This window comes from Myodes glareolus, chromosome 9, assembly GCF_982192425.1.
Source record: "Myodes glareolus chromosome 9, mMyoGla1.1, whole genome shotgun sequence".
Lineage (NCBI taxonomy): Eukaryota > Metazoa > Chordata > Mammalia > Rodentia > Cricetidae > Myodes > Myodes glareolus.
Window position 1 is genome coordinate 15678892 of NC_142034.1, and position 24289 is coordinate 15703180.

At 45.8% G+C, this 24289-nt stretch overlaps 1 long non-coding RNA gene and 1 other non-coding gene across 3 annotated transcripts in view; both read left to right on the top strand.

Moving 5' to 3' along the window:
- The first annotated feature begins 595 nt into the window (after positions 1-595).
- Positions 596-24289, top strand: part of LOC125408026 (uncharacterized) — a 31082-nt gene continuing 7388 nt past the window's right edge. The window contains exons 1-2 of one of the 2 annotated variants that reach the window (XR_015003861.2): positions 596-1229; positions 4985-6269. This is a non-coding gene — a long non-coding RNA (uncharacterized LOC125408026). Of the gene's footprint in view, positions 1230-2721; positions 4376-4984; positions 6270-24289 lie in introns of those variants that run through there. The other variant, XR_007234339.3, reaches the window with a different exon arrangement.
- On the top strand, positions 8298-8597 carry LOC148120770 (signal recognition particle RNA). The gene has a single exon (XR_015738961.1).

Genomic DNA, 24289 nt, shown 5'->3' on the forward strand with positions numbered 1-24289 from the left:
CCTCATCTACATAGTGAGTTACAGGACACTACAGGGCTACACAGAGAAACCCTGTCTTGAAAACCCAAACCAAACCCACAAATTTAGATGCTGGGGCAGGAGAGGTAGTTCAGTGGTTAGAGCACTAACTAGCGACTCTTGCAGACCTGAGCGCTATCCCCAGCACCTAAGTAGAGGCTCCCAGCTGTTTGTGAACCCAGTTCTGACACCTTCTGAGGGCGCCGCATGCATGCGGCACGCAGACATGCATACAGGCAAACCACCATGCACGTTAAATACAAATAAAATAAAGCTAGAAACAAAAAACCTTGCGGGTTGGATCGGGCTGCCCTGGGTCCGGGTTCTGGTGTACAGTGATGAGCTAGGGTGGGCTGTGGGCTTCCTTTGCTATGGAAGGTCGCAAGCGTGCAAGGGAACATCCTATCTTAGCCATGCTGAAGGGTTTAGTAGCCCACAACCTGGCCTTGCCAACAGGAGCTAGCAGGCCATCTCCCTCTGCTCCACTGTTCCCCTGTCCCTCTGCCTCCCTTCCCCCATTACTTCAGTTGCTACAGTCTGTCCTTTACTTTCACTTTCTACTCTGCTGCCCCTTTAAGCACGACCTGTGCGACTTTAGGGGTTTGTAATACACAGCTGCCTTCCGGAGGCTACCAGGGCTTCATGGGGTCTTTACTTTCCCTCCACTTCCCCCCAAAACCTCCTTTGGCCCCCAACAATCCTCTCCTTTGGGGCCAGCGGCTGCAAGGACATCTCTACAGGCTATTTCAGGCTTCTGTAAACTGCCAGGCTAGCCCTTCAGTGTGCCACCGTACCTTCCTTTAACCTCCCTCTCCTTTCCAGGATGGGGAGCTGGCACCCTGGGCCACTGAGCGAGCCAGGACTGTCCAGCCCTTTGATAAATGGGATCTTCGGGGAAGGCCACCCACGCTTCTCGATGTTTCTCTAGGATCTTATCCTTAGGATTTGCAGTACAGACTTAACATTTTCTTAGAGGAATGTATAGGAAAGAAGAAAAACAGGAAAGGAAATAGGAATTCAAATACCACTTATCCCACAAGGGAGCTGTGACCCAAACTGCGAGCCTCACTGGGAGCCAGGCTTCCTGGGGTGGAGAGCTCAGGCCTGGCTCCTCAGGTCTAGTTCCCCAGGCTTGGGCTCCACCCTGGCTGCGAAGGCCCCAGACCACCTCGCCCCACCCTGAGAACGACCTCTTGCTCTACCACATGAAGGTAACCAGCGTCTGGTGGCTTATGGGACAGGCTTGTCAGGGACTTCCTGCCTTTGATGCATGCAATTCCCATGCTATGTGTGCCGGGCGGGGCCTCTGAAGACGAGAGGACCCTTAGACTTCCTGAGTGTCTCAGTGTTCAGACTCTTGGGGTTTGCGGTTAGAGGCGCTGATACGAACATTGTGTTCCAGAGAGTGTGCCCTCTGGGTTGCAGAAAGCTAACAAAATCAAGCTGACCAAGAGGGTCTGAAAGGCCCTTGAAATTGCTTTTAGCAGCGATTGAATGACAGACTGATGGACACGAGTGGGGGAGGGAGAGGGGGGTATGACCACAGATTCCTTCCGCTGGGCTGTTTCGTCCTTCATACCAGCTCTCTCAAATGCCACGGGAGATTTGGCTAGCACTCACTGTTACCGAGGTCTGAGAAACGGCACTGCCTTGTGGCCTTCTCACAGATGGAAAGACTGAGGCTCAGTGAGGTTCAAGTGACTACCCTAAGAATGCACAGGGGACAAGCTCTCTCTCTCTCTCTCTCTCTCTTTCTCTCTCTCTCTCTCTGTGTGTGTGTGTGTGTGTGTGTGTGAGTGAGTGTGTGTGTCAGAGACAGAGACAGAGGCTACATCTTGTGGGAGTCAGCTCTCTCCCCCCACCATGTAGATTCTGGGGACGGGACTCAGGTCACCAGACTTGGTGGCAAGTACCTTTACCGGCTGAGTCATCTTGCTAGTCTGTCCCTCTCTAAATTAGCTAATAACATGGCACTTGGCAGGTTTCTCCACCAGAAAACCTGCTCTGAGAGGAGCACATGTGTGGACATTGCTCAGAATTCCTCCACAGAAGAGTTCTGGCCTCTGCCTTCCGGTTCTTATTTGTTCAGTCTCGTTTGTAGGAACCTGGCGTCCAACCTTGTGCATCCCAAACACTCTACCATTGGATGACAGCCCCAGACCCTCAACCACCTGTTTTCTCAGAATGTATACTGTTGGGAGCTGGAGAGATGGCTCAGTGGTTGAGAGCAGTGGCCGCTCCTGCAGAGGGCCCAGGTTCAGTTCCTAGCAACCACATGGTGGCTCACAACCATCTGTAACTCCAGTTCCAGGGGGTCCAACATTCTCTTCTGGCCCTAGAAGGCACCAGGCACACAGTTGGTGTACGGGCATACAGATAGACAATCACCCATGCATAGAAACTAAAGATAGATAACTCTTTAAGAATGGCATGAGGTGTGAGCTCGTGAGTGCCTGTGCTCTCAGAGACCCTAGAAGCTGGATTCCTGAAGCTGCAGTTACAGGTGCTTGTGAACTGCCCGACGTGTGTGCTGGAAGCAGAACGTGGGTGCTTCTAGGAGAGCAGTCTGTGCCATGTCTCGGGCCCTGGAGCCAAGTATGTGGAGAGGTCACTGGGGTGTTATTGCTCAGCGTGTGCTGGTCCCAGTTGGCTGGGTCTTCGGCGCCTTGCTGCTGGCTCCCGCAGTAGTGGCTTTTGTCTCAGTCAGCCTGGGCATCAGCCAGGACTCCTCTCTGGGTGGCTGTCTTTTTTCCAGGTCTGTCCCCTGAGGATACTTGACCCTCAGGTGGGAGTGAAAGTGACTCTCCTCCCCCACCCTAAAGATGAGAAGGGCCTGGGAACATCCTTTGAGGACCGTCAATGGAGGCTTTTTTCTGTCCTGTCCATTTTGCAGCTGTTTTTAAAATAATCACTCAGAGGTTCATATTAATTATAAATGTTTGACTGATGGCTCAGGCTTATTACTAAGTAGCTCTTACACTTCAATTAACCAACATTTCGTGTTTATGCTCTGGGACGTGGTTCATGTCTTGTAACCTCATTTCCTATCTGTCTTGCTTCCTCAGACGCTGGCTGGCATCTCCCAGACTCTGCCTTTCTTCTCTCGTATTTCTGCTTGGATTCCGTGCCTCCCTCTATCCTGCCTTGCCGAAGCAGCTTTATTTATCAACCAATAAAAACAACACATATTCACAATATACAGAAAGACATCCCACAGCAGAGGACGAACCATAGAAAGTTGGGAGAGGTTGTGGCTGCCCTGGGGTTTGAGGTGGGTTTGCAGCGTGGCAGATGCTTGCTGCTCTCAGCTGGCTGTTTTCCAGGTTGGACGGGTCTCACCTGCCTCTCAGCTGCCATCCCCTGTCGGGGTAGTTGCCCCTGAGGTGAGCATGAGATTTAAGTAGGCCCAGTGACTGGGAGTCTCTGAAGGTAGGCATTATAGACGTTTCCAGTCTGACCACGGTGACACTGTGAAGAACCCAGTGAGGATTGACTGTGCTCTCCTTTTTTGGGGCATAGAGGAGCCAACTCTCCAGGTTTTCCTACAGTGTTCTGACTTGATTTTCAAACTTCAAGTCTCCCTCCTGAGAAAACCATTAGTCCCAGGCAAATAGGGAGCGTCGTTGACGCTCTGAGGGAGAATGTCTCCAGCTTCCGGAAAGTAAAATGTGAACGGTAGGATATATGAGAAGAAACCAGAGTCCCTGGGGGAGCTCAAGGCAGCCAAAAATCGTCGCTCCTTCCCCTACTTTTCTGGGTGTCTCACGAAAGCACCTGCTTTTCTCCCTTGAGACACGGTCTGGACTCCAAATTCAGTATGTAGCCAAGGATGACTTTGAACTCATCTTCCTGCCTCTACCTAGTAAATGCTGGGATTACAGGCGTGCACCACCACGTCTGGCTTATGCGCTGTTGGGGATTTAACCCAGGGCCTCATGTGTGCTAGACGAGCCCTCTACTGACTGGGCTATTTTCACAGGTCTCTAGAAGTGGGCTTCTGTGACCCTAAGATGGATCAGGCAAATAGGGAGTGTCGTTGTGCTGACAATGAAGAAGTAAAGCTGACTTTGATAGGCCTGCTCAGCGACATCTGGAGGATAAAGAGCAGGTGCCTGCTTTGGTTCTAGGGGTCTCTATGGCCACACCCATCTCTGGGCCACTTCCATTGCAAAGGAGCCCCTAATTGCCTGACAAAAGCATCCAGAATATGTAGAGCCAGATACATGGACTGCTGGAAGGATGTCCAAGACCAAACGCTTAGGCAAAACCAAAACAAAACAAAGAACAGACTGAGAAAGCCTTCGCCATTCCTAGCACATGAGCTCTGCTCCGTAAAGAAGCCAGTGAGAAGCCACAGGTGAGAACGACACCTCCTGCAGTCTTTAACCTCTTATCAAGGGGCAGGCTTAAAGATGCCTGCTTTGCTTTCCAGGGAGGGATTAAAGACAGCTGCGGCTTTTATTAGCATGCTTTAAAATGCTCCTAACAACATCCTCGGCTTTGAGCTGCCCACTGCGCTTCATCATAAGCATAAAGCCCAGGGCTTGTCTGTAACTAGATCACTGTGGTTACTCTGGGTGGTTTTTCTGCTCTTCTGGAAATGAATTGATGTCTGAGCGCAGTGTTGGGAGCTCTGTCCTTAAACGGCCAGCTTCTTCTTCATCACGGGTTTCCTGGTATGTGTTTTATGACCTTCCCACCCTTTGGCTAAGGAGCAGAGCTACAGCAGATCCCCTGGAGTAGAGAGCCACTGGGCAGGTGCTAGGAACTGAATCCAGGTCCTTTTCAAGAGCAACAAGTTCTCTTAATGGCTGAGTCAATTCTCTAGCCCCTTGGTTTTGTTGAAGTGAGGAGATACACCCAGTGTGAATGGAACCATCCCCTAGACAGGGATCCGGAACTGTAGGAAAGAGAGAGAGAATTGTGTGTATGCATGCCTGCATTTACCATTTTCTTCCGATTACAGATATGTGACCGGTTTTCTCGAACTCCCTCGGCTCTGACTTCTCTGCTATGGTGGACTCTAACCCGGAGCTATGAGCTAAAAAGAACCCTTTCTCTCCTAAGTCACTTTTATCCGGTGTTTTACCATACCGGCAGGCAATGAAACAAAGATACCAGAAGAGTATGGTACCACATGCTTGGTGCTCGCAACATTTCAGAGCCCAAGGCAAGGGGATCCATGGTTCAGAATAAGAACCTGTCTCAAAGCACACAGCTGAACAAAGAGAAGATAGGTTTCCAAAGGGACCTTCAGGCAATGGCTTTGTAGGTTGTCTCTGGTCTCAAGAAAGACAGCGTTGGTGAGGTGACTTGCCTCAGAGCTTCCTGTCTGCCTTTGACCGTCCTTAGACCTCAATCTCAGGTGTGCTTTCTTGCAGAACTGTTTCTTAAAGCTGTGGTCCATGCCGCACCAAATTCGACTGGCCTGTCAGGGGGCACACTTTCCACTCTGGGAGAGGCAGGCACAGAAGCAGGCCAGTGGTACCACCCACCTCTCCCACTCAGCCCCATTCAGCCGCCAGTCACCCCAGCTGGGAACCCCAGAGGAGGAAACACCTGCTCGCCCTGACTTGAAGCTGCCGTTTGCCATCCAAATGAGTCATGAAGGCACTGTGGAGAGGATTTTACTCATCCCCCAGGAATGGACTCTTGGAAGACTCCAGAATGACTAGCTTCAAGTGTTCTGTCTCAGGCGCAGGGCATTTTATCCCTCTCTATGTCTGCAGTCACTTCCCTTCTGGATACTTCCTGTTTCTGGGAGCAGGCAGCGCGCCAGGCAGAGCTCAGCCTCTGAGCAGACGGGCAGAGACACCCTTCCTCTTATTCCTAGTATTGGATCCCATCTTCCTTCCCTGCCAGAGATAGCCATCACAGTTCTGTGCTTTTCCCAGGTCCCTGCATGCCAGCAGGGCAGAGAACACAGAGGAACGTATTTCCATCTGCAGCTCTGACCTTTGGCAGGTGCTTAGCAACCGTTATCGATCATTGGCTTCTTGGGCACGGGTAATCAGGGCAAGATCTGGGGCAAGGGTCCATTCATTCATTGATTTAATAAATATTTACTGAATGCCTACTATGTGCCAAGCCCTAGTCAAGATGCTGGGCTATGCAAATAAAGCCTTGACATCTATGTCCTCACAGCAATTACGTCCACTGGGAGGGACAATGGGCAACCTAGGTACAAATGTGAACCATTAGCGCAGCAAGATAGTGGTGAAGAGAGAAAACAAAACCGGGAAAGCAGCTGGGTAAGCAAATATGAATTCTGGGTCCAGGAAAAGTATAAATTATTAAATGCTAAAGGGAATTTTGAGCAGACATTCGGGGGTGGGTAGGGGAGGCCAAGAGCCTTCTGGGTAAAGGGAAGAGTAGATGCGAAGGTCTTGAGGTTGGAAATGTTCGTGTGTGGACAGGGTGATGACCAAGGGGAAGGACAGTGAGTTGGAGTAGAGCTGACTGAAGAGGGGAGAGTTGCAGGAACTCAAACCAGAGCTTTCTACACAGGAGTATAGACCTGGGCTTTTACTCCACATGACACAGGAGGCCATTGGCTCTTCATAGGGAAGGACAGGATTTGTGTCTTTAAGGGAATTCTGGGGAGCTAGAGGGACAGTTACCTGAAGAGGGGATGTGGAGAAAACCGGGAGACCACTTAGGAGGAGACGCTAGTGTCTAGGGAGAGATGGGGACTTGGGCAGACAGCGGTAACTGGGGTGACAGGCAGCAGACTGGAGGGTAACAGGATGTGCTGATAGGAGGACACGTGGGATGTGTGAAAACACAAGGGTAAAGAGGACACCACTGTGTCTGGCCAGCTGTGGTGGCACACGCCTGGAATCTTCCTGGAATCTTAGCACTTGGGAGGCTGAGGCAGGGGGATCATGAGGTTGAAGCCATTCTCAGCTCCATAGCGAGCTCCAGACCAGTTTAAGCTACGTAGTGAGGCTCTGTCCCCCAAAACAATAAATGAGGGCAAGTGAGATGGCTCAGTGGATAAAATGGCTTCTTGCCAAGCCTGGTGATCTGAATTTGATCCCCAGGACCCAAATGGTGGAGGAGAGAACCAATTTCCCAAAGTTAATTTCCTGACCTCCACACTCTTACCGAATTCCTACAAATATATAGCATATATATATGTATATATATTAAAATATAGCAAAAATATATAAACAAATATAACAAATTTTTTAAAAAAGCAATCAACAACTAAAATTATATAACAATAAAAAGAGAACTGGAAATGTAGTTCAGTGGTAGAGCGTTTACCTACCACATGTGAGTGCGTGGGTTCATGGCCCAGTCCTACAAACAACAAGAACACTGTAAACTAGTGACCACCTCTCCACCGCTAGAACAAAATGCGTGAAGTTGAGGCCTGGGGTTTCAGCACAGTGCGTGGAATGGTAGCCGAGCACACACAGAGTTCTGCATACACGGGGTGTGGTGGTGCACACCTGTAACCCCAGGACTTGAGATGTAGAGACTGGAGGATCAGAAATTAAGGGTTATCCTCAGCTACATTACGAGTTTGAGGCCAGACTATACTACATGAAACTTGGTCTCAAAAAACCAAGTCAAATCTGAAAGTCAGTTGGAGAACACCCAGCCGGTGTGGCTGTGGAATGACCTGACCCACCCACAGCTCTATATTTTGGAATGCTCTTTAGTTCATTCATGCAGACGAAGGAGCTCCCTTTTCTTCTTCTTCTTCTTCTTCTTCTTCTTCTTCTTCTTCTTCTTCTTCTTCTTCTTCTTCTTCTTCTCCTTCTCCTTCTCCTTCTCCTTCTCCCTCTCCCTCTCCCTCTCCCTCTCCCTCTCCCTCTCCCTCTCCCTCTCCCTCTTCCTCTTCTTCTCCTTCTTTTTTTGAGACAGGTTTTTTCTGTATCTTTGGAGCCTGTATTGGAACTAGCTCTTATAGACCAGGCTGGCCTCAAACTCACAGAGATTACCTGCCTCTGCCTCCCGAGTGCTGGAATTAAAAGCCTGCATCACCACCACCTGGCTTGGAGCTCCTTTTCTGTAGCAGCTGGACTTCACATGTAGGAACAAGATGGAGTCAGGAGTGATACTGGGTGAGCACTTAAGATAGGGCTTCAGAACTAAGGAAAAATGGAGTTAGTGTTGAGGACCAAGGAGGCCACATCATCAGTTTTTAGAGGAAATAGCTGCCCAGATAGATACCTACCTGGGATTCTGGAAGTCTGACCCTGATCCTGTTTACACGGTGGGCCATTACTGTTCCAGTTAAAAGCTGTGGTGTGGCCGGGCGCGGTGTGGCCGGGCGCGGTGGCGCACGCCTGTAGTCCCAACTACTCCGGAGGCTGAGACAGGAGGATCGCTTGAGTCCAGGAGTTCTGGGCTTTAGTGCGCTATGCCGATCGGGTGTCCGCACTAAGTTCGGCATCAATATGGTGACCTCCTGGGAGCGGGGGACCACCAGGTTGCCTAAGGAGGGGTGAACCGGCCCAGGTCGGAAATGGAGCAGGTCAAAACTCCCGTGCTGATCAGTAGTGGGATCGCGCCTGTGAATAGCCACTGCACTCCAGCCTGGCCAACATAGCGAGACCCCGTCTCTAAAAAAAAAAACAAACAAAAAAACAAAAAAAACCCCTGTGGTGTGTGTGTGTGAGTGTGTATGTGTGTATGTGTGAATGAGTGTGTGTAAATGAGTGTGTGTGAGAGTGTGTATTGTGTGTGTGAGTGTGTGTATGTGAGAGTGTGTGTGTGAGAGTATAAGTGTGTATGTGTGTGAGTGTGTGTGTGTGAGTGTGTGAGAAATAGAGTGTGTATGTGTGTGTGAGTGTGTATGTGTGATGTTGGAGGTGGAGCTACCTTCATAGCCATGTCTCTGGTTTTGGGGACAGTGACAGGAGCATTTGGGCCACGCCTGTCTGAGGGTCACTTGCAGCTGTGCCCTGAAGGGTTTCTTGACTGGCAATGACCCTGCTCCAGCCTGCTGTGCTTTTTATTCCAGCTGTTCACATACCTTCTTAAACAATGATCAGCTCTGTGGCAGCCTCAAGAGTAGAATCCAGAGATGTAGAACAGAGTGGCCCTTGTTCCGTTTGGAGAAAAGAGGCAAGGACACTTTTAGGTGTCTGAGCCCGAGCGCACACACAGTGAGTCAGTCCTGTCTCCCACAAGAGGAGTCGCCTGTCCTGTCCACAAGTGACAGACTTCTCTTCAATCACGACCCCGCCTAGGCTTTCTGGCCCTTTCCCTTTGCAGCTCTGTGGTGGCTGTTGCCATTCCTCCACCGCTTGTTCCCTCCCAAAACATGCTGGAATTTTCCAACCATGAGATCTTTTTCTTTGTGCCCCCACCCCCAATATTTGTGGGTTTACAAGCTTTTATTTCTCGCCTATCATTTTCATAAAGTCTCCTGAGGCAGTCAAGAAAAACACACGCGAGCAAGATGCTGTTATTAAAAAGCAAAAATTTGGAAATTATGCTGATGTCACCACTTCACGGAGAAGCTGGGGAGGGGGGAAGGTGGGAGGAATCAGTCATCTCACATTCCAGAAAAATCGCTCTGCCTTCTGGGGTATGGCCATGTGACTCTCCTTGTGCGTGTTTGCCGAATGTAGTCATAGTCTTGGTTTGCGTGAAGTTCAGATCCTTCCTGTTTCACTTGGCAAATTTCACTGAAAGTCTTTCCTCCCATGTTTTGACAAATTCTTTAAATAATTTTTTTAGATTTATTTGTTTTACATGAATGAGTATTTTGCCTACATGTATGTATGTGTGTTATGTGCATATCTGTTGATGGAGGAGGTGAGATCCCTTGAAACTGGAGTTATAGATGGTTAGGAACCATACCATGTGGGTGCTAGGAACTGAACCTCGTTCCTCTGCAAGAGCAGCCAGTGCTGTTTGGTTTTGTTTTTTTTGTTTGTTGTTGTTGTTTTTATATTTTTCAAGACAGGGTTTCTCTGTAGCTTTGGAGCCTGTCCTGGAACTAGCTCTTGGAGACCAGGCTGGCCTCGAACTCACAGAGATCCACCGGCCTCTGCCTCTCTAGTGCTGGGATTAAAGACGTGTGCCACCACTGCACTGCCTGGCAGCCAGTGCTTTTAACAGCTGAACCACCTCTCCAGCCCTGACATATTCTTCATAACTATAACTTGAAAATTGTTATTGCATTTCTTTATTTGCAGTGTGTGCCCGTGTGGAGGTCAGAGAATAACTCGCAGATGTGGGTTCTCTCTTCCTCTAACTCAGGTCCTAAGGTTTGGCCACAAGCACCTTTATCAGTTGAATCATCTAGACTAGACTGGTCCTCTAGCCTTAGCTTTTAATGTGTAATATCCATCAAGGGAAAACACAAGAATAGACTTTAACCAGAATTGTACAGTTGGCCTCTCTTACCGAATAGTCGAAATGTTCCTGGTATTGGCTCCTCAGCGCAGTGCGCAAGGGGAGGGAAACAGAATGACTGCATTCAGTGTGCTTTGCTTTTTGTAAAGAAATAGCATTTGAAAGTTGACAGTGGAATTTAACAGATGATAAGTTAATGGAAAATATTGATAATTTTACAAAATAGTGTGAGACGATCTGGGGAAAAACTCAAATTCTTATCTTTGGCATGAATTCCAAATGAATTGGATGTCAAAAGAGAGAAAAGAAAAAGGGAGCCTATAAAAACACTTAAAAATTCATCAGAGGATATTTTATTATTTAGTAAATGGAAATTTCATCCCAGTGTGTAACTAAGGCTAGCATCCATAAAATAAAAATGGATAAATAATGATTACGTTAGAATATAATTTCTTTATGGTGGAAATCACTGTAAATGAAGTCAGAAAACAATCTGGGGAAATGAGTCTTCAATTCTGAAAACAGAACGGAGCCGTTTCACTAATGTACACAAGGCTGCTGCTATAAATTGATAAGGAATCAAGCCAATCACTTAGTGGGAAATGGCGGACGATATCAGACCGGCCCTGAAAGGAAACACAGACCACTATAAGATATGAGAAGTGCTCACCACTGTTGTAATAAGGGGCATTCATATGAAAACCACTGACCAGTGTTAGCCATTATATTATATTAGCCTGATTGACAACACTCAAAAAGCGCTTTAAAGCTATAATTCCAGTCCCTGGGAGGCAGAAGCAGAAGGATTGCCCTGTGTCAAACCAGGCAGGACTACCTAGTGAGACCCTGTGTCAGAAACCAAAAACAAATTCATAGAAAACGGTTTAGCTTTAGTGGTAAGAGCCTGGACGTGGGTCTAGAAGACTTGCCTGGTTTTGAATCACAGTTCCATTTCCTATACTTTTGGTGAGTTCCTAAGTAAGTGAGTCCCTACTGTCCAAGTGTGAAGAATAAGCATTTCATTCAAAATGCCTTGTGCCGTCAGGTCCTGTAATGAGTATATATTACATTCTGGATGAAGTAGCAAAAGAAAGAGAAAGATTGGCTAGCCACCAAGACATGAGCAGCTCTCAGAAGAGCGGGTCTTCTTTCTAAGCAGGTACCGGGAAAAGACAAGACTCTCAGAAGAGTGGGGCTTCTTTCTAAGCAGGTACCGGGAAAAGACAAGACCGTGAAGCCCAGTGGGGAGACGCTGCGTCTTGGGGTCTGGCTTCTCTAGGCTGGACTCAGTATCACCGCAGCTGAGGACATTGAAGCTGGTCGTGGCCAGAATGCTATCAAGTTCTGCACCGGTCCCTCAGCTGAAGTCTTTCCAGAAAATTCATGCCTGGCTCGTTTGTGAATTGAAGGAAAAGTTGAGTAGGCAGTACATAGTGCTCGTTGCTTGGAGGAGGTTTAAGCCAACTCAAAAAACCTGTGCAAGTCAGGAGGCGGTGGTGCACGTCTTTAATCCCAGCACGCGGGAGGCAGAGGCAGGTGGGTCTCGGTGAGTTCATAGGCCAGCCTGGTCTACAGAGTGCGTTCCAGGACAGGCTCCAAAGCTACACAGAGAAACCTTGTGTAGAAAACAAAACAAAACAAAAGTTCCGGGGAAAGGATGTTGATTTTGAATTCCCAGAGTTTCAATTGTAAACAAAAGGACCGAATAAAGTGTCATTCATCGTTTAAAAAAAAAAAAAAAGATTGCCGAAGTTATCCTGGGGCCAACAAGATGGCTACATGTGCAGAGACTTGCCACAGAATCATGAGAAATCCCTGGGATGCACCGCAGTGGAAAGAGAAAACCGACTCTGAGCTCCAGACATACTGTGGCTTGTTCACGCATGCACACAAACAAAGAAATGTGAGTAAAGATTTAAAGTAAGTTATCCTGCGTCCCAGCTATTGTCTCTGCTTACTATGTACTAAAACTGAGTGACAACTGGAGGAGAAATACTGAGAAGATGATGTATACCGTTTCCCTATAGCAGAACTGGTTAGTCCCTAACAATGGGTCTGGGGTAAGTTTGGGAGAAAGCCTGTCCTCTGTATACCATTTATGCTTGTTTATTTATTTTAATATATTTGCTATTTTACTGATTTTAAATTCATCTTATGTATGTGAGCGTCTGCCTGCGTATATACCTGTGCACCATGTGTGCGCCTCCTGTGCCTGCCTTTTTGGAGAAATGAGCAGAGGTGGCCAGGTGCGTGACAGCCTCCTTCCAACGTGACCTTATGGGAGAGCCATCCAGCAACTGTTGCCCAGGCTGGCCCCTTTGGTTTTTCCTCTGGAGAAAAGAAAGATAGCAAGGCACCTCTAGAGACATTTTAATGATTAAGAAACCTGGTCCTTATTTTGTCTATTTCAATGGAGAAACCAGAAAAAAAGTGGTGCTTAAGTAATATGATTAGCAAGTGTCTGCCTAATGATTTCCTACATATTATTTATTTATTTGAGTCGGACTTTGAGAAATGGGATGATGGAGTTAAAAAAAAATATGACGCTTGAAAAAAGTTGGATGTGGGACTGAATAGTTGCAGCATTTGGCAGGTGCCAGTCAACCTCAGATATGTCATGAGATTAGGGACATCCTGGGCTAGAGACCTTGTCTCATAAACAAAAGCCCCAGGGACTGGAGAAATGGATCAAGCTGTTTTTGAGTAATTTCTGATAAAGAGCACTGGCTGCTCTTCCAGAGGACCTGAGTCTGATTTCCAGCACCCACATAATGTCTCACAACTGGCTGTAATTCCAGCCCCAAGGAATCTGATGCTCTCTTCTGGCCACAATGGGCACCAGGCACACATTTGGTGCACAGGCATATATGCAGGCAAAATAGCCATACACATAGAAATAAAATAAAAACAAAACTCTGTGTGTGTGTGTGTGTGTGTGTGTATGTGTGTGTGTGTGTGTGTGTGTGTGTGTACATACATATACAGAGAGTTGGTAGTAAGAGGTCCTGGGCTCAATCCCCAGTAACACAACCTACAACTCATAAGGCCCACCTACCTCTGCCTTCTGAGTGCTGAGATTAAAGATGTATGCCCACCATACCACAGCTTCTAATTTTAGATTTTTATCAACCCTAAAAGATCAATTGGAAAACCATCCATCCCCAACCCAGCTATACTCACTCATCTCCCTTCCACCTCTGTGGCAGTGGTTCCCAACATGGGGGGGCGCTACACCTTGGGTAAACCTCTATCTCCAAAAACCTTTACATTATGATTCATAACAGTAGCAAACTTGCAGTTATGAAGTAGCAACAAAAATAATTTTATGGTTGGGGGACACCACAACATGAAGAACTGTATTAAAGGATCCCAGCATGAGGAAGGTTGAGAACCACTGATCTATGGATTTGCTGATTCTGAACAATCTGCGTAAGTGGGATCATGCAACATATGGCTCTCTTGTCTGAAGACACATTGTTGCAATGTACCTCTCCTTGGCCTAGAACTTGCAATCCCTCTGCTTCAGCTTCCTAAATGCTGAGATTACAGGCATGTATCACCGTATCCAGCCAAGTGCGGGCTTCTGTGCGTGGCTTCTTTCATTTAGCATCATGTTTTCAAGGTCCTTCCACATTATAGTTGAATGCATCAGTATTTCTCCACGTCTTATGGTCGAGAAGAATGTTCTCTATCATTCTAATGTAGCTGGCACATTTTGTTTATCGACTCATCAGTTGGTGGATCTGTGAGTTGTTTTGATCTTTAGCTATTTCAAATAACACTGCTATGAACATTGCGTGCATGCTTTCGTGTGGAAGAACTGGATAAATAGATGGATGTGATTGCAGCCCTTGACAAAGCTGTACATAAAAGGCTAAAATGTTCTTTGTGTGTGTGTGTGTGTGTGTGTGTGTGTGCGCGGGGGTTTACTGGGGATTCATCCTAGGCTCTCACACATGCTAGGTTAAAAACTCTATCACGTCACTGTTTCTGGTCTACAGATCAAGTTCCATGCCAGTCAGAGTTATAGAATGAGAGTCTATCTCAAAATAAATAAGCAAATAAATACATATAAAATTAGAGAGTGATGTGGCTATTTAATCGGGAATACTACAACTACGGAATTTTGTATATTTTAACTTATTTTCTATGTGTGGGTGTTTTGCCTGATGTATATCTGTGGACTATGTGTGACCTCAATACCTATGTCGGCCAGAAAAAGGCATCGGGTCATCTGGAACTGAAGTTACACCTGGTTGTAACTGGGAATTGAACCTGCGTCCTCTGGAAAAGTAGTCAGTGATCTTACCTGCTAAGTCATCCCTTTAACGCTTGTCTGCTGTGCTTGTTTATTATTGTGTGGATGTGGCTGATAATAGGAGGTGACGAACGTGCCACAGTACCCGTGTGTAGGTCAGAGGGCAACATTCCAGTTCTCTTCCCTCGCCATGGGCTCCATGGATTGAACTCAGGTCATCAGAACTGGGTGGCGTTTATTCGACCCACTTAGCCATTTGGTTGGCATCTATTTGTTATTTTCTTGCTACCTGGAATTGAACCTAGGATCAAACAAGCCCTGTACCATTCAGTCACACTTGCAGACCTGAATTGTACACTTTTGAAACAATGTTTGGTGATGTGTGGAATAGATCTCAGTAAAACCATTATCTTTTCTTTTTAAATAAAAGGTAATTTAGTTCTGTGAAACATGAGAGAGCTGAGGAGGGGGATTGCTTGAGTCCAGCAATTCAAGGCAAACCTGGGCAATGTAATGAGAGTTTGCCTTAAAACAAATAAATGAATATAAAGTAACGGCATTAAAAATAAATTCTCTTCTAGTGAACTGCAAAATTTTTTTAAAAAAATGGAAAATTCCTGAAGAACTGAAAAATGTATCTGGGAAAATCCAAATGACCAATTTTTGTACACATACATATGAGTGGAGGAAATGAGAGTGTCTTTTGAACAATTAATTGCGGGAAAAATCTGTGTCTGGAGAATCTTCTGTTCTGTTCTGTTCTGTTGGCTTCAGGATGGGCCCTGCAAGGGTGGAGGGTGTGCGCTGAGGAAGGATTCTCCTTCCGAGAAGGTTGTACCTCGACAGAGTTCATGTCCTTGACCTCGGGGAACCCCAGTCCCAGTGCTCAGTCTGACAAGCAACCAATGGCTATGAGCAGGAATAATCATTACAGACATATGCCGGTGAAAACTTAGTAACAACTTAAATAGGATCCTAGATACGATGCCCATTTATAGACTAAGATAGGATACATGCCTCATTTACATCTGAATGCTATTTAATGATAGGACAGAGTCCTGTGCTAAATGGAAAAACCTGGGTATTAGACGGATTTTACAGGATAATCACGAATGATGTAACTTTTACATGCGCCATCAAAGCAAATTGGATAGAGAGCATATATAAGAGTGGTCGTATTTGAGCAACTCAAATTTTTTCTTTTGTTCTCTTCTGATTTCCCAGATTTTCTAAGTCAGACATGTATTACTCGTTAACCAGAAAAATATTACTTAAAAGATAAAAGTTTGCATAACATAAGGTTCAAAAGGAAATGTGTAAAAACCGTAAGAACTCATAGCGAATGGTAGAAAATACTTTTTTTTTTTTTCCTTTTGGAGACAGGGTTTCTCTGTATAGTCCTGGATCCTGGAACTCACTCTGTAGACCAGAACTCTGATCTCAAACTCACAGAGATCCGCCTGCCTCTGCCTTCTGAGTCCTGGGATTGAAGATTTGTATCACCACTGCCCTGTTCTTTAGATTTATCTATTTTATGTGTATGGGTGTCTTGCCTGCATATATGCTTGTGTAAAACATGCCCACAGGGGTCAGAAGAGGGTATGGGATGCCCAGGAAATTAAATTACAAACAGTTGTGAATCACCATGTGGTTGCTGGGAAACTGAACCCAGGTTCTCTGAAAGAGCAGTCAGCGCTCTTGACGGCTGAGCCATCTCTCCTGCCCTCACCTTCTAATTTTGTAATAAACAATTACTACTTTATTTGCTTTTGTTTTATTTTTGAGACAGGGTCTTACTGTGTAGCTCTGATTGATCTGAAATTTGTTGTGTAGGCCAGGCTGGCCTTGAACTCACGGAGATCCACCTGTCTCTCTGCCATGGGTTACTGGGATTAAAGGCTTGCTTTACCTCCACCAGCTCGACTTTTTGATAAATGTTCACAGAAGCAATCTCCATAAGCTAAGTGACACTTGATATTTAAATTAGTACTACTACCTTTTAATTTACAAATAATGAAGTTTTTTTGAGTTCATCAGGAGCTTTCCAATTAGTCTAAGATGGCCAGCAAGTAAGCCCCAGATACCCCTGGCCCTGGGATGAGACGTGTCGATCTCCCTCCATGTTCACATGGGGACTAGGACTGAACTCAGGTCCTCCGGATTTACTGACTCAGCAATCTCCCTAGCCTCCCCACCTTTTCATTTATGTGTCCGAGTCTGTGTGCCTCTGCCGCATGTGTAGGGATTCCCCTCCCAGAAGGCAGAAGATGATGTCGGATCTCCTTGGAGCTGGAGTTACAGGTGGTTGCGAGCTGCTCGATGTGAGTGCTGGGAACCAGTTTCCATCCTGTGCAAAGGCAGCAAGTACTCTGACCCAGTGAGCCAGTTCTTCTGCCCTTCCACTCTGTTTTTGCTTTTTGTTTTTTGAGACAGGTTTCTTTGTAGCTTTGGAGCCTGTCCTAGAACTTGCTCTTGTAGACCAGGCTGGCCTCGAACTCACAGAGATCTGCCTGCCTCTGCCTCCCGAGTGTTGAGTTTGAAGGCATGCGCCACCACCACCCAGCCCCTCCATTCTTTTTTTTTTAATTGGTTTTATTGAGCTCTACATTTTTCTGTTTCTTCCCTTCCTCTCCCCCCCCCCCTTCAGCCCTCCCCCAAGGTCCCTATGCTCCCAATTTACTCAGGAGATCTTATCTTTGTCTACTTCCCATGTAGATTACATCCATGCATGTCTCTCTTAGGGTCCTCATTATTGTCTAAGTTCTCTGGGATCGTGATTTGTAGGTTTTCTTTGCTTTATGTTTGAAAACCACCTATGAGTGAGTACATGTGATAATTGTCTTTCTGGGTCTGGGTTACCTCACTCAATATGATGTTTTCTAGATTCATCCATTTGCCTGCAAATTTCAAGATGTCATTATCTTTTTCTGCTGTGTAATACTCCATTGTGTAAATGGACCACATTTCCCTTATCCATTCTTTGGTCGAGGAACATTTAGGTTGTTTCCAGTCTCTGGCTATAACAAACAATGCTTCTATCAACATAGTTGAACACTTGTCCTTGTGGCACAATTGAGCATCTTTTGGATATATACCCAAAAGTAGTATTAATGGGTCTTCAGGAAGGTTGTTTCCTAATTTTCTGAGAAATCGCCACACTGACATCCAAAGAGGTTGTACCAGCTTGCATTCCCACCAGCAATGCAGAAGTGTTCCCTTTTCCCCACAACCTCTCCAGCATAAGTTGTCATCAGTGTTTTTGATCTTGGCTATTCTTATAGGTGTAAGATGGAATCTCAGCATTGTTTTGATTTGCATTTCTCTGATGACTAAGGATGTTGAACATTTCCTTAAATGTCTTTCAGTCATTTTAGATTCCTCTGTTGAGAGTTCTCTGTTTAGGTCTGTACTCCATTTTTTTTTATTGGATTGTTTGTTCTTTTGATGACCAATTTCTTGAGTTCTTTGTTTATTTTGGAGATCAGACCTCTGTCTGATGTGGGGTTAGTGAAGATCTTTTCCCATTCTGTTGGCTGCCATTTTGTCTTGTTGACTGTGCCCTTTGCTGCTGGGGTTATATTTAGGAAGTGGTTCCCTGTGCCAATGCGTTCAAGTGTACTTCCCACTTTCTCTTTTTGAGGTTTAGTGTGGCTGGCTTTATGTTGAGGTCTTTGATCCATTTGGACTTGAGTTTTCTGCGTGGTGATAGACATGGATCTATTTTTATTCTTCTACATGTTGATAATCAGTTATGTCAGCACCACTTGTTAAATATGCTTTCTTTTTTCCATTTTATATTTTTTGCTTCTTCGTCAAAAATAAGGTGTTGGTAGGTGTGTGGATTAATATCCAGGTCTTCAATTCGGTTCCATTGGTCCTCTTGTCTGTTTTTATGTCAATGCCAGGCTGTTTTCAGTACTGTAGCTCTACAGTAGAGTTTGAAGTCAGGGACTATGATGCCTCCAGAAGTTCTTTTATTGTACAGGATTGTTTTGGCTATCCTGGGTTTTTTGATTTTCCATATAAAGTTGAGTACTGGTCTTTTGAGTTCTGTGAAGAATTTTGCTGGGATTTTGATGGGCATTGCATTGAATCTGTAGATTGCTTTGGGTAAGATTGCCATTTTTATTATGTTAATTCTACCTACCCAAGAGCATGGGAGATCTTTCCACTTTCTGGTGTCTTCTTCAATTTCTTTCTTCAAAGATTTAAAGTTCTTGTCATACAAGTCTTTCACTTCTTTGGTTAGAGTTACTCCAAGATATTTTATGCTATTTTTGGCTATTGTGAAGGGTGTTGTTTCTCTGATTTCTTCCCCAGCCCTTTTATCATCTGTGTACAGGAGGGCTACTGATTTTTTTATTTTAGTTAATCTTGTATCCTGTTACATTACTGAAAGTGTTTGTGAGTTGTAGAAGTTCCTTGGTAGAATTTTTGGGGTTGCTTATGTAAACTATCATATCATTAGCAAATAGCAAGAGTTTAACTTCTTCTCTTCTGATTTGTATCCCCTTGATCTCCTTTTGGTGTCTTATTGCTCTAGCTAGGACCTCAAGAACTATATTGAAGAGATATGGAGAGAGTGGATAACCTTGTCTTGTTCCTGATTTCAGTGGGATCGCTGGGAGTTTCTCTCCGTTTAGTTTGATGTTGGCTGTTGGCTTGCTGTATATTGCCGTTATTATGTTTAGGTATGTTCCTTGTATCCCTGTTCTCTCCAAGACTGTTATCATGAAGGGATGTTGTATTTTGTCGAAAGCTTTTTCAGCATCTAATGAGCTGATCATGTGGTTTTTATTTTTCAGTTTGTTTATATCCCTCCGTTCTTTTTAAATCCAAGTTTTCATCTCATCTGGAACTCGCCTTGTAGCTAACAATGAGGATAACCTTGACTCCAAGATCCTCCTGCCTCCTCCCAGGTGCTGGGATGGGAGGGGTGGACTGTCTCAAGGCTTCCAAGTGTTCCTTCCAGCATCTCCAGACTCCCTCATAGTACCTGGGACTTAAGTCCCTCAGCATTCTGATTCCTCTCCAGCGTCTCTTTTACAGCACCCAGACCCGAAAGAGTGTTCGTCTTGCTTGGACCGATGCTGTCCTGGGTTGATTGCGCACAGAACACGTGAATAGCTGGGTGCTGTCACGTCCTTTATCCCTGGCATGGAATACTCTGATTCCAGCCAGGAGCCCACACCACTGGAATGATTCAGACTTGAGCCCACTGTCACCTAACCGCCTGAAGTCATTTCCACTGCGGCTGCTGTTGACTCATGTCTCCCTCAACTTCTCCCCAAGCAGCAGACTTTCTGGACCCTGTTGATTTGGCTCTCTCAATTTGCCACGGTGGGGGGCCCGGGAGGGAGGATTTCCCTGACTCACCGAGAGGCACAGGGAGGGGGCTGGTGTGGTTGGCGTTAGGGATCTTTTCACCATTTGGACCTTGTAGGAAGGTGGCACGGAATTTGTAAACCATACTTTTCTCTGCTTCATTTAGAGTCCTGCCGCTGGCAACTTTCCTTTCCTTTTTTTTTTAAGAAAAAAAAAATCTATAGAAAGTGATGATTATGTGAATAACATAGCTTTTCTTTTCTGTTAGTCCCCTCCTCGAACTGGGTATCTAGCTCAGGGCCCTGGGCATGCTAGGCAGCAGAGGCGATAGCTGCATTAGCCGACTGCTTGGCCTAGCACGTCTGAAGCCCTGAGTTCCATTTTCTCCAGCATCATGTAAACCAGGCATGAGGTGCATGTGTGTGATTACAGCCCTCAGGAGGTGGAAGCTGGTGGAGCAGATCTCACCTCAAGCACCAGTTGAGGTGCCCTAGACTGCACCGTACTCCTTGATGGCCCTTCGTCCATCTCTGCTTTTGGTCTCTGGGTTTATATTACCCTGGTTGGCTTTGAACTTTCTGTAAATCTGAGGATGACCGAAACTCCCAGTCCCCCCACGTAAACCTCCCAAGCACGTTCTGGGATGGCAATGTTATTATTATTATTATTATTATTTTAAATAGGGTCTCATTCCACTCAGACTAGTTTTGGAGTTGACAATGTCTCACAAATTCCTGATCCACCTGCTTCTGCCTCCTGAGTGCTGGGATTATAGGTGTGCATCTTCATGCCTGGGAATAGAAAGTCCCTGTTAGGCAAGCCCTTTCCCAGCTGAGCTCTATCCCTAGCTGTTGGAATTAATCTTTCTCCATGTGTGCTGTCTGTAACTGTTCGAAAGGGTGTGTGCAGTTGTGTGCACATGTTTACGGAGACCAGAGGTCCATCTCAGGTATCTTCCTTAGTTGCTTGACCTTATTGTTTGGAACCTGGAGCTCACTGACTGGCTGGTCTGGCTGGCCAATGAGCTCCAGGAACCCATGTGTCTCCAATACCCTCCAATCCAACCATTACAGATGTGTACCTGGCACTTGACGTGGATGCTGAGAATTTTAGTTCAGGTCTTGGGCAGCAGACTCAGTGAGCACGTCTGCAGCCAACTAATGCTAATTAATAGTTCATTTGCATGGCATTTTTAGTAGCCCCACGACAGTCTGTAAATTAAATATATTAGAGATTACTTAATAGTAATGCCATCATAGATGGCATATTGGCATAGTAGTACTTTTTTTGTTGTTTGTTTGTTTTTTGAAACAGGGTTTCTCTGTAGCTTTGGAGCCTTCCTGGAACTCACTCTGTAGACCAGACTGGCCTCGAACTCACAGAGATCCACCTGTCTCTGCCTCCCAAGTGCTGGGATTAAAGGCATGTGCCACCACTGCCCAACTTAGATGGCATATTAGATACTGTTCTTTTCAACAAAAGAATTCACAGTGAGCACTGACCAATGCAGCTGATAGTTCCTCATTTTACGTTGTATTATTTCATGTATGTACATATGTATGTATGCATGTATGTATGTATGTATGTATGTGTGTGTGGGTTTCCCTGCATGTATGTCTGTGCACCTCCTGCATGCCTGGTCCCTGCACAGGCCAGAGGAGGGTGTCTGATGCTCTAGAACCGGTTGTCAGCTGTCACGTAGGTACTCTTAACTGTTGAGCCATCTCTCCAATTTCTACATTTTATATATTTTCTGCATTCATAGCCATGCATATTCTTTACATGTGCCTCTTCCAAAGAGCAAGCCAAGGGAAACTTAAGAACCTCTCCTTCTTTGGGTACTCAGCCCGTGGGGTGGGCAGTCACTTTAGTTTATTCAGAAACATGGGGTCCTCCCCTGCTCAACTCAGCAGGAGGGGAGTTCCCTCCACATTCTTGACTGGCTGGATGACTTTCTGTGGCTTTGGTCCTACAGAGCGTGCTCTTTGAGAGCGCTGGCTGAACTAACTCTGTATGTTTCCTGCGGTGAGGGTTTGCTCAGCAAGACTATTATTTCACCTGTATTTGGAAGGAGTTGCTTATGTTGGCAGCTCTCATTTGTTATGAGACTTCACAGGAACCAGATGCCACGTTCAGAAATGCTAGGGGCCAGGCTTCACGGTACAAGCTTGGCTCTACGGGTTTGTCACTTTCTGAATGGGCTTGTCGGAGGGGATGCAGCCCAGCTGCGCTCGTTGCCTTTCCTTAGCCATCAGCTCCAGAGTGTTCTAAACATCTAAATAAAGAGATGCCAAGTGTGAGTGAGAGCTCTGATGAGCTCAGACGGATTCAGGGAAAAGACTGGCCAGGTTTGTTTTTTTTTTTTCCTTCAGGTTTATTAGAATACATATAATTTTAAAAGATTTATTTTACTAATTGATTTATATTTTGAATAGAGTTTGACTGTGAAGCCTTGGCTGACCTGGAACTCACTGTGTAGACCAGGCTGTTCTCAAACTCACAGGTATCCACCTGCCTTTGCCTCAGAGTTCTGGCTTTATTTTTATTTTTAGCTCTGTGTTTATGTGTGTGTTTGTATGTGGGTTTGTGCACATGAGTGCACCAGAAGAGGTCTCCTCTTCTTGGAGACCAGAAGAGGTCATCAGATTTCCCTAGAGCTGGAGTTACAGACTGTTTTGATCTTCCCAGGGTGGGCACTGGGAACCAAATATGGGTCCTCTCTGAGAGCAGTGCCTACTATGGGGTTTGGCCAATAACTGCTTGTTGAATGAATATAGACCTTATGTTTATTTTGCCAGCATAGCAGGAAGGATGCCCTGATCGGTTGCCGTATGGAGTATGTTTTGAGGCAGGGCACAAATAGAGTGGGTGGAATTTTGTCTTTGGTCCTAAATATTTGGCTTTTAGATGCTCTCCTCTGGTGGCCTTAACCCAGCCACAATCTGCTTGTCATGGTGCTGTTTTTGTAACTCTCTGGATTGAAACCATACCCTACCACAGCTTGGTCTCAGCGGCAGCTCTGGCTAACTATGCTTGTCTTCTAGGAGGAGCCGAGGTGATGCTGACCGTGAATTAGATTGGCCCGATGAATAACCCTTAAACTGTATACGTGCGAATGTTTTGTTTTCTTCTTTTTTAATTCGTGTGTAGTGTGTGCAAGTGTGTATAACATTGTACATACGTAGGCATATGTGTGGGTGTGCACATACGTGCCAGAGGCTAGCTTTAGATACCTTCCCGGATATATCTCTATTTGCTGAAGTAGGATCTCTCCCTGAACCTGGGAGCTCACTGATGGCTTCATCAACTTGGCCTGGGGATCTGGTATCTCCACTTCCCAGTGTTGGGGTAAAGGTGGGCCCCCACACATACCCAACTTTTTGTATGATTGCTGAGGATCTGAACTCTGGTCTTCACGCTCATGTGACAAACACTTTCAGCCACTGAGACGTCTTCCTAGCCATCAAGGGAGCAGGCGCTTTACTGCACACTAGTGCATCAGGGCATCTGTCTATCTCAGAGGGAGGGGAAAGGACAAGAGTTCTTATTCAGTTGAATTCTTATTCAAAAAGTCATTCTTCATAGATCCTAGCTAGGTCTCAAGAGGTCATGTGTATTTTTCCCCCTCTAGTCTTGGTATCCTGCCCAGCCTGCATGTGAGCAAGCCCAGGCTAGCCTGTTAGAAGATGAGGGACTCTTTAGAAGAACAGGCAAACCATTCCAACTGAGTCCCTCTTAGGCCAGGTAGTCCCCAGTTGACCTTTCAGTTGACCGGAGCAATCTGAGTGTGTCCAGCTGAGATGGGTAGCTCGGCCCAAGTCGCTGAACCATCTAATTGCAAGCTAAATAAATGGCTGTGGCTTTACTCACCGAATTATGGGTGTACTTATTGCAAAGCTAAGCTCAGCGGTATGCCCTGTTGGGGAGATCAGTTCACATTTGACTGGCTTCATTTGACTTGATGTTAAGGCAAGTTTGGAGTACCTCCTTTTTTCCAAACAGTCTCTGTTGCCCCATTATAGACACTACATTAATGCAGTGACCTAGGTCTTGGGCACTATAGTCACAGAACTGAGTCCGCATCCAGTCTCTTCCACGTGCTAGTGGGTGACTCTGGGCAAATCATTTCCCCTTTTCCAAATTTTATTTGCTCACTGTGAAATGTGGAGACTAATATCATAACTTATCCAGTATCCATTCTTACATCCTCTGCTTTCTAACAGACTCTGGTTTCATTCAGATAGTCAGATCAACATGTCAGTTAATCTTAGAAACTCAACCCAACACCTACCCCTGGTCATATTTAGAGAGGGTTATATATTTGTTTATCATTCATCCATTCATTCATTCATTTGGACATGAGGTCTC